This window comes from Panthera uncia, chromosome F1 (assembly GCF_023721935.1).
Source record: "Panthera uncia isolate 11264 chromosome F1, Puncia_PCG_1.0, whole genome shotgun sequence".
Lineage (NCBI taxonomy): Eukaryota > Metazoa > Chordata > Mammalia > Carnivora > Felidae > Panthera > Panthera uncia.
Genome location: NC_064813.1, coordinates 19,698,727 through 19,710,604, shown reverse-complemented (window position 1 = coordinate 19,710,604; position 11,878 = coordinate 19,698,727). Strand labels below are relative to the sequence as shown.

Below are 11,878 nucleotides of genomic sequence, written 5' to 3'. Positions count from 1 at the left end.
AAGCCACCCAGGCGCTCCTTACAGGATTCATTATTGGGGATCCCTACAGAGAACCCCATTGCCCACCTTCATCTGTGCTTGTTTTTAATCTATTCAGATGCAGAGGCTAAAACACAAAACCCAATGTAAGTTCTGAAAGGGGATGTATCAGTGTTCTGCATATGTTACCCACAAAGCTCCTTATACCTTGACAACTCGAGGGCAAATCTGAATGTCTTTTCTGGGGCATTTCAGGCTCAGTTTACAAAGCCCCTTGAAGTGGTGGACAAGGATATTTTAGTGACAACTTGCTAAAGGGGGGCCAGAAGTGACTGCAATGGAAGCAGAAGAGACAGACCAGGGAGTCCACCCCCTTCCTGTTCCTATTTGGTTAAACATTGGGAGACACTCTCGGGATCTTCCTTTGTTTCTGCACAAGTGGTAAAGGAAACCAACGTTTATTGAGTACTTGCATGCAACACTTTTTACAAATGTATCTATGTAGTTTAATCTTGGAACAGTTCTGTGAGGAAGGTGTCTGTGATTTCATCTTACCGAGGAGAACTCTTTACGAGTCACCGCGAGGCCAAATAACCATGCCAGAAGTCTGAGTGCTGGTGAGCAGTAGACCTGGGATTGCAACCCAGCTCCTCTCATGTCAAGCCCTGTGTGGTTGACACTTGAACATGAGCTTGAACTGTGCAGGTCCGCTTATATGCAGGTTTTTTTTTTTTTTTTTTTTTTTTTTTACAATACTGTACTGTGTGTTTTCTCTTATAATTTTCTTAACATTTTCTCTTCTCTAGCTTACTTGTGAGAATATAGTATATAATACATATAACAAAAAATATGTATTAATTGACTGTTATTGGTAAGGCTTCTGGTCGACAGTAGGCTATTAGGGAAGTTTTGGGGGAGTCAAAACTTATTAAATGTGGATTTTGGGCGTGCCTGGGTGGCTCAGTCGGTTAAGTGTCTGACTCTTGGTTTCAGCTCAGGTCAAGATCTCATGGTTTTGTGGATTCAGGCCCCATGTTGGTCTCTGTGCTGGTATCACAGAGCCTGCTTGAGATTCTCCGTCTCCTTCTCTTTTTCTCTCGTGTTCTCTTTCAAAATTAACTAAAAAATTAAATTATTTTTAAAAATGCGGAGTTTTGACTGTCATGGGGGTGGAGGTTGGCAGCCCTAACTTCTGAGTTTGTTCAAGGGTCAACTGTGTTTTCTTTGTGCCATGCTACCTTCTGGTGAAGAGCTAAATCCCTACTTTAAAAAAAAAAAAAGTTTATTTATTTATTTTGAGAGAGAGAGCATGCAAGCTGGGGAGAGGCAGAGAAAAGGAAAGACAGAATCCCAAGCAGGTTCCCTGCCATCAGCACAGAGCCCGATGCAGGGCTCGAACATGCAAATTTTAAGATCATGGCTTGAGCCAAGATCAAGAGTCAGGTGCCCAACTGACTGAGCCACTCAGGCACTCCAATCCCTATTGTTATAAAGTTTGAGAGAATGAATGAGGAACTACACATAAAAAACCTTTGACAGTTGTGTATCAAAATACCTGGAAGTCTTAGATTCTTAAGCATGATGGAAAGAAGATCAAAGGGCATCAGTTAAAACCTGGCAAACTCGGGGCACCTGGGTGGCTCAGTCGGTTAAGCACCTGACTTCAGCTCAGGTCGTGATCTCACGGTTTGTGGGTTCGAGCCCCGCGTCAGGTTCTGTGCTGACAGCTCAGAGCCTGGAGCCTGCTTCACATTCTGGGTCTCCCTCTCTCTCTCTCTGACCCTCCCCTGCTCACACTCTGTGTCTCTCTCCTTCAAATATAAATAAACATTAAAAACAATTAAAAAAAAAAAACCTGGCAAACTCAAAACGCATTGCTCAGGAATCCTCAGAATTAGAAATCGTAAATAGAAACATGGACCTCAGCCTTTTCATACAGAGCCTAAGCGACTACTGAGGCTGTTTTGCTGCAGGCTCCAAATTAGTTAATATGTATAAGCACATTGATGGAGCCTTGCAAAGAGCCTTTAGAGTCATTAAAAATGAAGGGTCATGATGACCACAATTTCAAAGAGGGCTATTAGTAAAGGAAATATGGACCTCTGATTGATTAAAACAGATTTCAAAAAAGAATCCATGACTACTCTACAAGCGTCTCGTGTGAGGGAAAAACACGGCGACGTTAGTTTCCATTTTCTGCAAAGGGAGCTTTATCTCCTTTAATTCAAATCAACCCAACAGTCCTCAGGATTGGGAGGCCTAGATTATTCTCCAGATGTGAGCCCCGCCACGGTATAACCTGTACAGGCTTCAGAAGTTTTAAGAAAGTCACATTATTCCAGAGGAAATATAAGGACTTCCCAGAGGCTCTGGGGATTATCCGTGACTTTGATTGTTCTGTAAAGAAAGTGAGACCTTTGAATTGTAATAGTTCTAGCAATGCAGGAATTTACCTCAAATCAACCTAGATTTGGATAGGTGGACCTCAATGCCTTTGGTTCTGAAGAGATCTAAACAAAGACAAATTTTCCCTGTCTACTCTGGAAAGATAGTCTACTGGTAGACTCCTCTGATGATCAATGGCATAGAAATAGAGAAAATGCCTTCTTGTCACATGCTAACTCTTTGGGATAAGATGATTTTCCCATCTGACTACGTTTTTCATGTTGATTAACTCCAAGTGTAGAATATGTCAGAGCCCTTCGGACTTTTGGCTGAGAGGCTTGGTGGTTGTAGCTTCCTTCTGGGGGAGAAAGAGGAGGAGTCACAGAATCTGAGAGACCTTGAAGATAATCTATGGTAGGCAGCCTCTAACATACCTCCCAGTGATCCCTGCCTTCTGGCAGTCCTGCCTGTGTTACTGCCCTCCCTTGAGTGTGGGCTAGATTTAGTGACTCAGTTCTGAGGAACAGAATACCTCAAAAGTGTGGGCTGTCACAAAGACTCTGACTTCCATCTTGCTGGCCAGCTCTTACTCATGCTAAAGAAAGCCTGCCACCATGCTGTGAGCTGCCCTATGGAGAGACCCATGTAGCAAGAATCTGAGGGAGGCCTTTGGCCAATAGCCAGCAAGGAACTGGGGCTCTTAACTCCAACCAAGACTCTTACTCTGGGATTCAGAAGACTGCATCCTGATGACAACCTCTTGAGTGAGCTAGAAAGCAGCTCTCTCCATGCTGAACCCTGAGAGGACTTCAGCCCCAGCTGACACCTTACCAGCAGCCTCAGAGAGAGACCCTGAGTCCGAGGCCTCGGCTACTGGGTTGCTGACTCACAGAATCTGTGAAATAATAGATATTTGTTGTTTTAAGCTGCTAAGGGGTTGTTACGGCACCTTAGGTAACTCATAGTTCGTCTAATCCAACTTCTGTATTCTTCGTGTTGTTCGAGACCTGGAGAAATCAGGTACTTTGTCTGAAATCCCACAGGCTTAGACCACAAGTCAGACTCACGAATTCCCAGAAGGGGCTCTCACCAATTTATGATGTCCTCCTGCAATTTGGCATTATGGAAACTGGCTTAACATGGCCTTGTTTAAACCCCCCTTAAATGAGCCCCCACTTTTTCCTAAAAGGATATCTCCATTTCCAGCTGGCTAGGAAGAGGACAGGACAGTCTGGAGGGCTGGTCTTGAAGCCGATCTGTTTCTTCCATGGCCCTAGGCAGGTGTCCCTACTCCCAGTCAATCCCCATTTCAAGCACTGGACTTTCTCATCTACTCAGAAAAATTGCCAAATCTTCCTAGATAATAAATTCTAGTATTTTACAGCCTTTCGTCCTGCTACAATTTAGAGTTATCTTGTCCTGCTAATTCTCAGTGGGAATGAGCAGCAGTCTCTCCCCATCCCCATTCTCCTCAAGTCACAGATTCATGCTGCGTGCTGCCTTTAGCTCTAGGCCTTCGGAGGTGAGGAAATGTAGCTCTGGGGGGTAGGGTGGGGGCATGACAGTCCCAGAAGCATGGATAGGATGGGGTGAGATAAGCCTGGGTGAAGCTGGGAGCAGAGGCTAGGGCTGGGCCAGGGAAGTCTGGGCCGAGCAGATGAGGGGACCAATAGGGAGTCTCTGTTGGGTAGGAGGCAGGTGGAATTGTGCAGTGTGGATAGGAACAATGGTGTAAGGGTCAAAACCAGACTGGGGAGCAGGATAGCTACTGGCCTGAAAAGGGCAAGGCCAAGCAGGGGATCGGGAGCTAAGGCCTCAGACACAGGTTATCAGCATCAGGTAGACCTTGATGATACTTGATACGGGGCCTTGATTCTAAAACAGTTATCTGCCCAGGTGGCCTGTTTGCTTCCAGTTACAGCAGGAACCAATGCCGGGGCACGGGCAGTCTTCATTTTCAGCAGCTTTCCACCTCAAACCAAGTGCCCTCACACCAGAGGAAGGAGGAAGCAGGGTCAAGGTTGTTTGCCTTTCATGCTCCACGGATTGGCTCCCCAGTGGCCCTGGGTGTGAGGGCGGGTGCTGGGCAGGGGTGCTGGTGGGTTATGGCATGGTCGATTGTCTATTTTTCAAGTTTCCTGGCATATCTGTGTCTGACAATGCCAGGAAAAGAGGGAGGTCTCCTCAGGGTTTGGCTGTGTTAGGACTTGAGGAGCAGAAGTTGGTGGGGCCAAGAGGACAGCTGTTCTTTAAGATTCCAGACAGATCCACAGCAATTTTTGACTCTGGAAATATTAGCAAGCAAGAGAGAGGGGCTACGTCTTCCTGCCACCTGGTGCGTCCTCTAGCTAATTTGTAGACCACCTCTAAGCCTCTGGTTCCTAAAATGACCTTTATATGGAATGGAGCAGGGGTCACAAAATGGCAGCCCATACTGGATCCTACCCTCTGATAAACTTTATTTGATCCAGCCCAGTATTTCAAAAAAACAATAAAAAAAAATTGGAACCACTTAAAAATCAGGATACTTTACTCACATCCAGATTTTTGGCTTCTCTGGCCACATTAAGCCTCATCCCTTATGACATATGACACTGAGGCGGGGGCCTCCTTTAGATGGAGAGAGCACCCCCTCCAGGTCCCGGCTTCCAAGGTGCTCGCTCACACACGACACAAGCATGTGTACTAGAACCCTGCCTGTTTCACTCATCTACCTTATTTTCCCGGCCCCTGTGGGCATCGGATATTTTACTCCATAAAACTGAAGGATCAGGCATCATAACACAAAGAACAAAATTCCTACACTTCAAATGCATTTTTGATACCTGGGAAAGGATTTTCATAATCTCCCTAATTACATGTCTGCTCCATTTTATTCTTTCTTCTGTGTTGCACTTTCAAGAGCTCTCATAATAGAAATTGCAAGAGCCAACTGCACTTACATAATTAGCATAATATTGGTCAAGATAAATTAGCTTTGCACAAACATCAAATGAACAGAGGGAATCATTTCTCATTAACTGGAAGAGGTCATACAGTGTCGATTATATGCAGTTTGGTCAAAAGTAATCTTCTCTGATTAAAATAGAAATAAAGTAGCTGAATTATAATAACAGAGCAGCTGCTAAGTCACTATTGATTTCTTCAGGAGACAAGGGAGTAATGATCATTCCTGAGTCTTGTCCAAGAAGAGGCACGGTGAATTTTCCATCCAGTGTCAAATTATTTGCTATTTAAGTGAATATTCCTAAATTTGATAAATTGGATTTTTTGCTTCTGCTCCCCATTGTGTTTTTAACGCGAAACTTGTATGATTGCACTTAACTAGAACTGCAGAAAACAAATCCCCACACACAGATGTTCAATGTAGTCTAATTTAATTTAAAAATGTGCTTCTCCAAAAGGTCACTTGGAATGAGTGAATTCCGGTTTCTAGTTTGGCTTAATTGCTATTTTGCTCTGTAATAATACTGAGCAGGTAGTTTCCTTTCTGGAAATCCTCTCTGGGAATCATGGACATAAGTGCCTGAGCTCTACTCTACGTCTGCAACAAAGGCCTTTTTAAAAATAAGGCTGAGGCACAGGGAGAAAGACGATGAGAGCATGTTGCCTGCAAACCCTTTTGAAAGTGTTTAGCGTTACAGTCACGTCCGTCCTCAAGGTACTCCTTTGGCTGCCACAAGCGTTTGTGGTTTGTGGAGAATCGCATGAGGAAAGGTAGTTAACTTTAAAAAAGTAGGTGAATTGAAAAAAAAAAAAACCCTGGAAGTATCAAAGCATAAGAAAATAGATCAATGCAGTATTTCTAATTCGAATGAGGGACTGATTTTCTTTATTCCTTTTTTTAAATTTTTATTTTTAATTTTTTTAATGTTTATTTATATTTGAGAGAGAGAGACAGAGTGTGAATAGGGGAGGGGCAGCGAGAGAGGGAGACCTAGAATCCGAAGCAGGCTCCAGGCTCTTAGCTGTCAGCACAGAGCCCGCAGTGGGGCTGGAACCCACAGACCGGCAGATCACAACCTGAGCCGAAGTCAGACACTTAACTGACTGAGCCACCCAGGCGCCCCTTGAATGAGGAACTAGTTTTAAAAAGGATTTAACCAGGCACTTACCACTTATTTTGTTACTCGAGCATATACCCTGTGGCAGTCTCTGTGGGTAGGCAGGTTATATATATACCACAGTCTCTGTGGTTATATGGCGTGATTTGGGGGTACCAGCAAAATGATTGCCCCCCAGGAATCTAATCCACGTCCACTTGCTGTGATGGTGGCCTGTATTAATTTCATCGAAAGACAAGTAAGGAGTCTGCTGCGATGCAGGGACCCGGCCTAATAAATATTGATAACTCTCAGTCTGAAGTTCTATTTGATGGCTCCGCTGCCTGCCTGCCTGCCATAGGGACGGAGACCTCAGTAAGGGTACATTCCACACTGTGTGTGCGAGATGGACGAGCACAGTGAAAACTCAGCAGCTGCACGTGTGCGAAGACCACCCAGGAGACAGCACGCGTGCCTCCTCTCACGCCTCCACCACACTCATCCCACCCGTGTGCAGGAACTGCCTCTCTAATCTCACCCCAAGCATCTGATTTGTTTCTGTTTCTCATGTGATGCGAATTTAAGGGTTTTTTTTTTTTTTCCTTCTTCCTGTTCAGAAGATATCACTGGATACATGCGCTGTGGGACGTGGGAGACGTTAGAATCGTAGCGCTCATCCCTGCAATTCCTGTTATTTTCCCATTCCAAGCATGAACATTTACCTCCAACAGAGCCAAAGTTGCAATGCTCAGTTCTTTATTGTTTTCTTTTAAATAATTCAGACTTGATGAGAGGTGCAGTTTTTAAAAAAGAAAAAAAAAACTCAAAGTAAACAAGGGGAAGACTTATTATTTTTTTGGAAGACTTATTTTTTTGTTGACTTGTTAGCTGGGGCACTTGCGCTGGTGAGGGGGGAGGACCGAGAACCCAGGGGGCTCCCTGGACAGCATCTAGTGGCCGTCAGCCTGCCTCGCCCCTGGGAGCGAAAGCCGGTCGTAGCTGCAGCAAAAAGGGATGTTTCCTCTTCCTCTTCATTCTTTCCTTCTGAAAACAACCTTTTCCTGACCGAGGACTCAGAGAGGGTGGGGCACATTTTCTCTCCTCTGGCTAGAAAAACAAACACACAGTGCACCCCCAGCTACTCCTTTGTGCTTCGTCACAGCCTCCCTTTTCTATCTCTCTCAGGGGAGGAAGAAGCGGCTACCCCCAGTGTCCTTGACCATCGGGGTCTCACTTCCCAGCCTAGTCGGGTTTCCAGGATACCAGCCCCCCCCCCCCAGGCTTGGCAGGGAACCCCACCCCTGTTTAGAGCATGGAATCTTGAACATTGCGGAGCCCCCAGGACTTGCTCTTTATCACTCTAGGGGCATTTTCTTTGAATGCAATCCAGTCTCTCAGATTCCCACGTTCCAAGAAGCTGCTCTCTGTCCGACAGAACATTCTGTTGCTGTTCGCTGTGAACCAGTCTTATTTTGTTCTTTTCATGAGGGAATGTTTCCATCAGGGGCCTGCGAGTCGAAAAGGCTCGCTGCTCAGAATGAGGGTGGCTTTGTCTCTCCCCACTTCGTGACCTCTGTCAGGAGTTCCTTTGAGGCTCCAGACAAGACATAACAGAGAAGTGCCCAGAGCCGTGCTGATGAAATTTTGAGATTTGCAAAGAAACTACTAGCCAGGCTGCCTGGATGTATTAAAATGTCATCTCTACAGTTTGGCCATGACTAGCTTGTTTAGTTAATGCTAGAGGGGAAAACAGAGTTTGTTCTCAAGGGAGAGAAGCAGACGGAGAAAACAGGCACATGAACAGCTGACAGTGTTCCAGCCGCTTTGTCACAAAGAGCTGAATCCACCATTATTAGAACCAAAAATCATCACCCAATTCGAGTCCCTTGGGAATGATGCTGGGCTGGAGCAGAAGTGGCCGAAGCCCCCTCAATATGGAGGCCAAAAGCTAAATTCTATTCTTTTCACTTGGGTTTTTAGGAAGGGAAGTAGAGCTTCCTAATATTTGTTATACATTAAGTGTCAGGCACTAGGCTTGGTGTTTTTATGCATACTATTTAATTCTTAGAGCCACTTGGAAAATAGGTATTATGACTGCTGGGTGTCTATGAAGTTGATTTATATTTATTTACCTTCACATCCTTACTTGGTCAGGTAGCTGTTCAAATGTCTGCTTTGGGTGATGTTCCCAGGGTCATGGGATCAAGCCCTGCTTTGGGCTCCGTGCTGAGTGTGGAGCCTGCTTAAGATTCTCTCTCTCCCTCTGCGCCTCCCCCCTCCTCTCATGTGCATGCTCTCTTTCTCTAACGGCAGCAGCAGCAACAACGACGACGAAACCAAATGTCTGCTTTGACAAGCCCTTCCTGAGCCCCCAGTCCATAACCACAACACCTGCCATTCTCTCTCTCATTTGTATGGCCCCTTTGATGTTGTAACCTTCTGCATGAATTCCTCCCAATTCCAATTTGTTAATCCTCTCTGTGCAACTACATTTAGTTTGGAAACTACCCTACAGTCTTTAAAATTTTTCAATGGTTATATTTTTCTTCCTAATTTCTAATTTTATATACACCTGTACTTATTTGTCTGTTTTAATGGCATAATAGATCACTGGCATGTATTTTTTGTAAGGATGTAATGCCTTCGTTGATCTCTTCAAGGATTCTAAATGCAAACATATTTTCAAGTCTTTTTCAAAATTTTTTATTATTTTTTTCTGGAAAAACTCATATTACAGTTATTGATTTTATTGGCTGTTTCTTAGTATTAGTTTTATGAATTTTAAAACTGAGTTTACAGGATCATCATATGTAGGAGTGTTTTCTCCCCTGCCTTTCTTTTTCTCTATGTATTTCTCTATGTATTTCTGAACATGGGGTTCTTGTTTGAGCCTGGTTCTCTTAAAAGGCTAAGCTACACCTCAGGCTTCCTTTCACAAGCCAGGGAAGCCCTGCCCCAGTTTCCGGTTGTGAGCTCTGAGCATGACTCTGGTTCCCGTGCCTCCCACAGAGCTCCTTTCCCCTCTGGCGGGCTTTTATCCGCAGAAGCCAAACTCACAGTTCCTACTACCTACTTCCAGATCCAGAGCCTCAGATCAGCCCCTCTTTGCTTTGCATTTTGATTCTGTTCCAGGACTGAGGACATATATGTATCTCATTTTTGAGTGTGGCTATGACTTGTAAAATTCTCTTTCTCATGTTCATTATCATTGCTATGTGTCGGATCAGAGGGGGCTTCATAGCATTCACTTACAATGCCATTGAGTCTGGTGACCGGGAATAGGAATTGGGAAACATTGATAGAGGGGCAGAATTGGGAGGCAATTAGGTTGAGGCAATTAGGTACAGGTTGGAAGAGTAAAGAACCTGAAGAAATGATGAGTCCAAGCATCACTCGTGAGTTGATGTGCAGGAACCCTAGTTATTAAGATGGAAAGAAAAACCATGAAATTTAAAGTTGGGTTGAATGGCCATGACTTCCCAGGTCCTCCATCTCCTTCCTTCCTCTCAAACTCCCTCTCCTTCACCCCCTTTCATGTTGGTGATCATCCCTAGGGTGACCAGCCATTTTAGTTTGCCTAGGGTGGTTTTGGTTTTAGCACTGAAATCTTGCTTCCTAGGGAAGCCTCAGTCCTAGGAATCCGGGATGGTTGGACACCTTAACTCTGTACCATTCACTTTGTGAGCACTAATAGAAGACCTCTAACACCAAAATTAACTTTACGAAGGGGTGAGCTTGAGAGACAATAATGGGAGGGGTAAGAAACAGAAGTAGGCAATGGGCCTCTGTAGTCTTTGCTTGGGTAGAAGAAGCCACAACCCAAGAAATACCTTTCACTCTGAATTCAGTAGAAATAGAGACTAGAAAGGGATGTTTGAAGTCTGTGATTCTCAGAATTTACTTGCTTGGAGAAATTTGAACCACCAATGCAAATGGTGTTTGTAATTCCTTTTATATTGGATTCAGAAATTACTTGCTTTCACAAAGGAAGATTGTATAAGTATTATTTGATTTGCTTTCTCTGTAGTCTTCTTCAATTCAGTAAGTCATGCTGTCATTTTTAAAGTATGTTGTATTGGATAATATTCCATTCCATTGACTCCATATTTATTATCAGTGATCAGAACCAGACCTCATTTTGTGCTCGCTTCAGCAGCACATATACTAAAATTGGAACGATACAGAGAAGATTAGCCTGGCTCCTGCACAGTGATAACACACAAATTTGTGAAAAAACATACATCATTTCACTCTTTTCAAAGTATATTTACCTTAGAAAAGCACCGGTCAGTTCTACAGCCACCATCACTGCAGCTAAAAATAATGCTGCCAAGGTTGCCCTGGACTGTCAACAGCAGTCATTGCTAACACAACACTAATTCTGTTCGGGTGGTGGTGGAGGTGGGTGGTGTGTAGCAGCAATATCCCTTGACTTGGGGAATGAATTAAGATTGATAAATCCAATCTACTCATGGTTACACAATTTCTCTTTACAAAATGCTCATTGTTCCATCCTCCTTTGCTGCTAGGAGTAAAGTGTTACAAGCTGGGACCAATGAGGCATAAAGTGAAAGCTGGCTGGGAATTTTCCAGGAACTGTTTGCTTTTCTAATAAAAGGGACAGACTTGCAGAAAAGCTTGCTGTGATCCCTTTCTCCTCCTTCCCATCTGGAATATGGATGTAATGCCTGGAACTAAGGTAGCCACATGAAGTCTGTGAAGCAATACACATTATGAAAAAAAGCAGCATGCCTATTAAGTCAGAGTGTGAAGGAGAGAGAGAGCCTGAGCCTTTGATGATGTGGTTAGACCATCCCTGAGACCATACCTCTGGACTTCTTGTTTAATAAAAACAAATGTCCTTACCACTTAGGCAGCTGTTGATGCATATCCCTTTACTTGCAACTAAAAATCAATTTCATACTGAAAAGCAAGGTGAATAATGCATAGTGATGACACATGGCCATGGACATGGGATAAAAATCACCAGACTTGTCATGGTTTTTGGTAGATTTTTTTTTTCATTCCATAGCTCTTTATATACTAAATAGGAAAGCAAGAATACTCTTTTTGTCCCTCCTCAGTGCTCAATGATAATTAAGTTTCAGTATAAACAAAATGTGCTATAATGTGCTCTCACTGCAGTGGCTATGGAGGGATGAGACATGTGATTCTATATGATGCCACATTAAAATCCTTTTGTGCATCTTAGAAATATAATGTCATCTGTGCCATATTGTTTTAGGGCAAAAGGAAATAGACTGATGGCCAGCAGAGCCTCCAGGGCAATGTTTTTGCTAGGAGGCTAGACTAAACCCCCCACAAGAACAAGACAATTGCTGACAGTGGGCTGGGAGGTGTAGCCATGAACCCACTGCCATCTATAGTGCTCAGCCAATGCTCAAGTGGATAGTGAGCCCAACCCAAGGCAGTCCAAATAGCTTCTCTGTTGGTAGGAGGATAGATCCTAC

The 11,878-nt window shown here is 44.0% G+C and overlaps 1 non-coding gene across 1 annotated transcript; it reads left to right on the top strand.

Annotated features, from left to right (window-relative positions):
* The first annotated feature begins 10,547 nt into the window (after positions 1-10,547).
* Positions 10,548-10,654, top strand: LOC125926087 (U6 spliceosomal RNA). Its single transcript, XR_007459009.1, has one exon. It is a non-coding gene; the product is annotated as a U6 spliceosomal RNA (small nuclear RNA).
* The last annotated feature ends 1,224 nt before the right edge of the window (positions 10,655-11,878 follow it).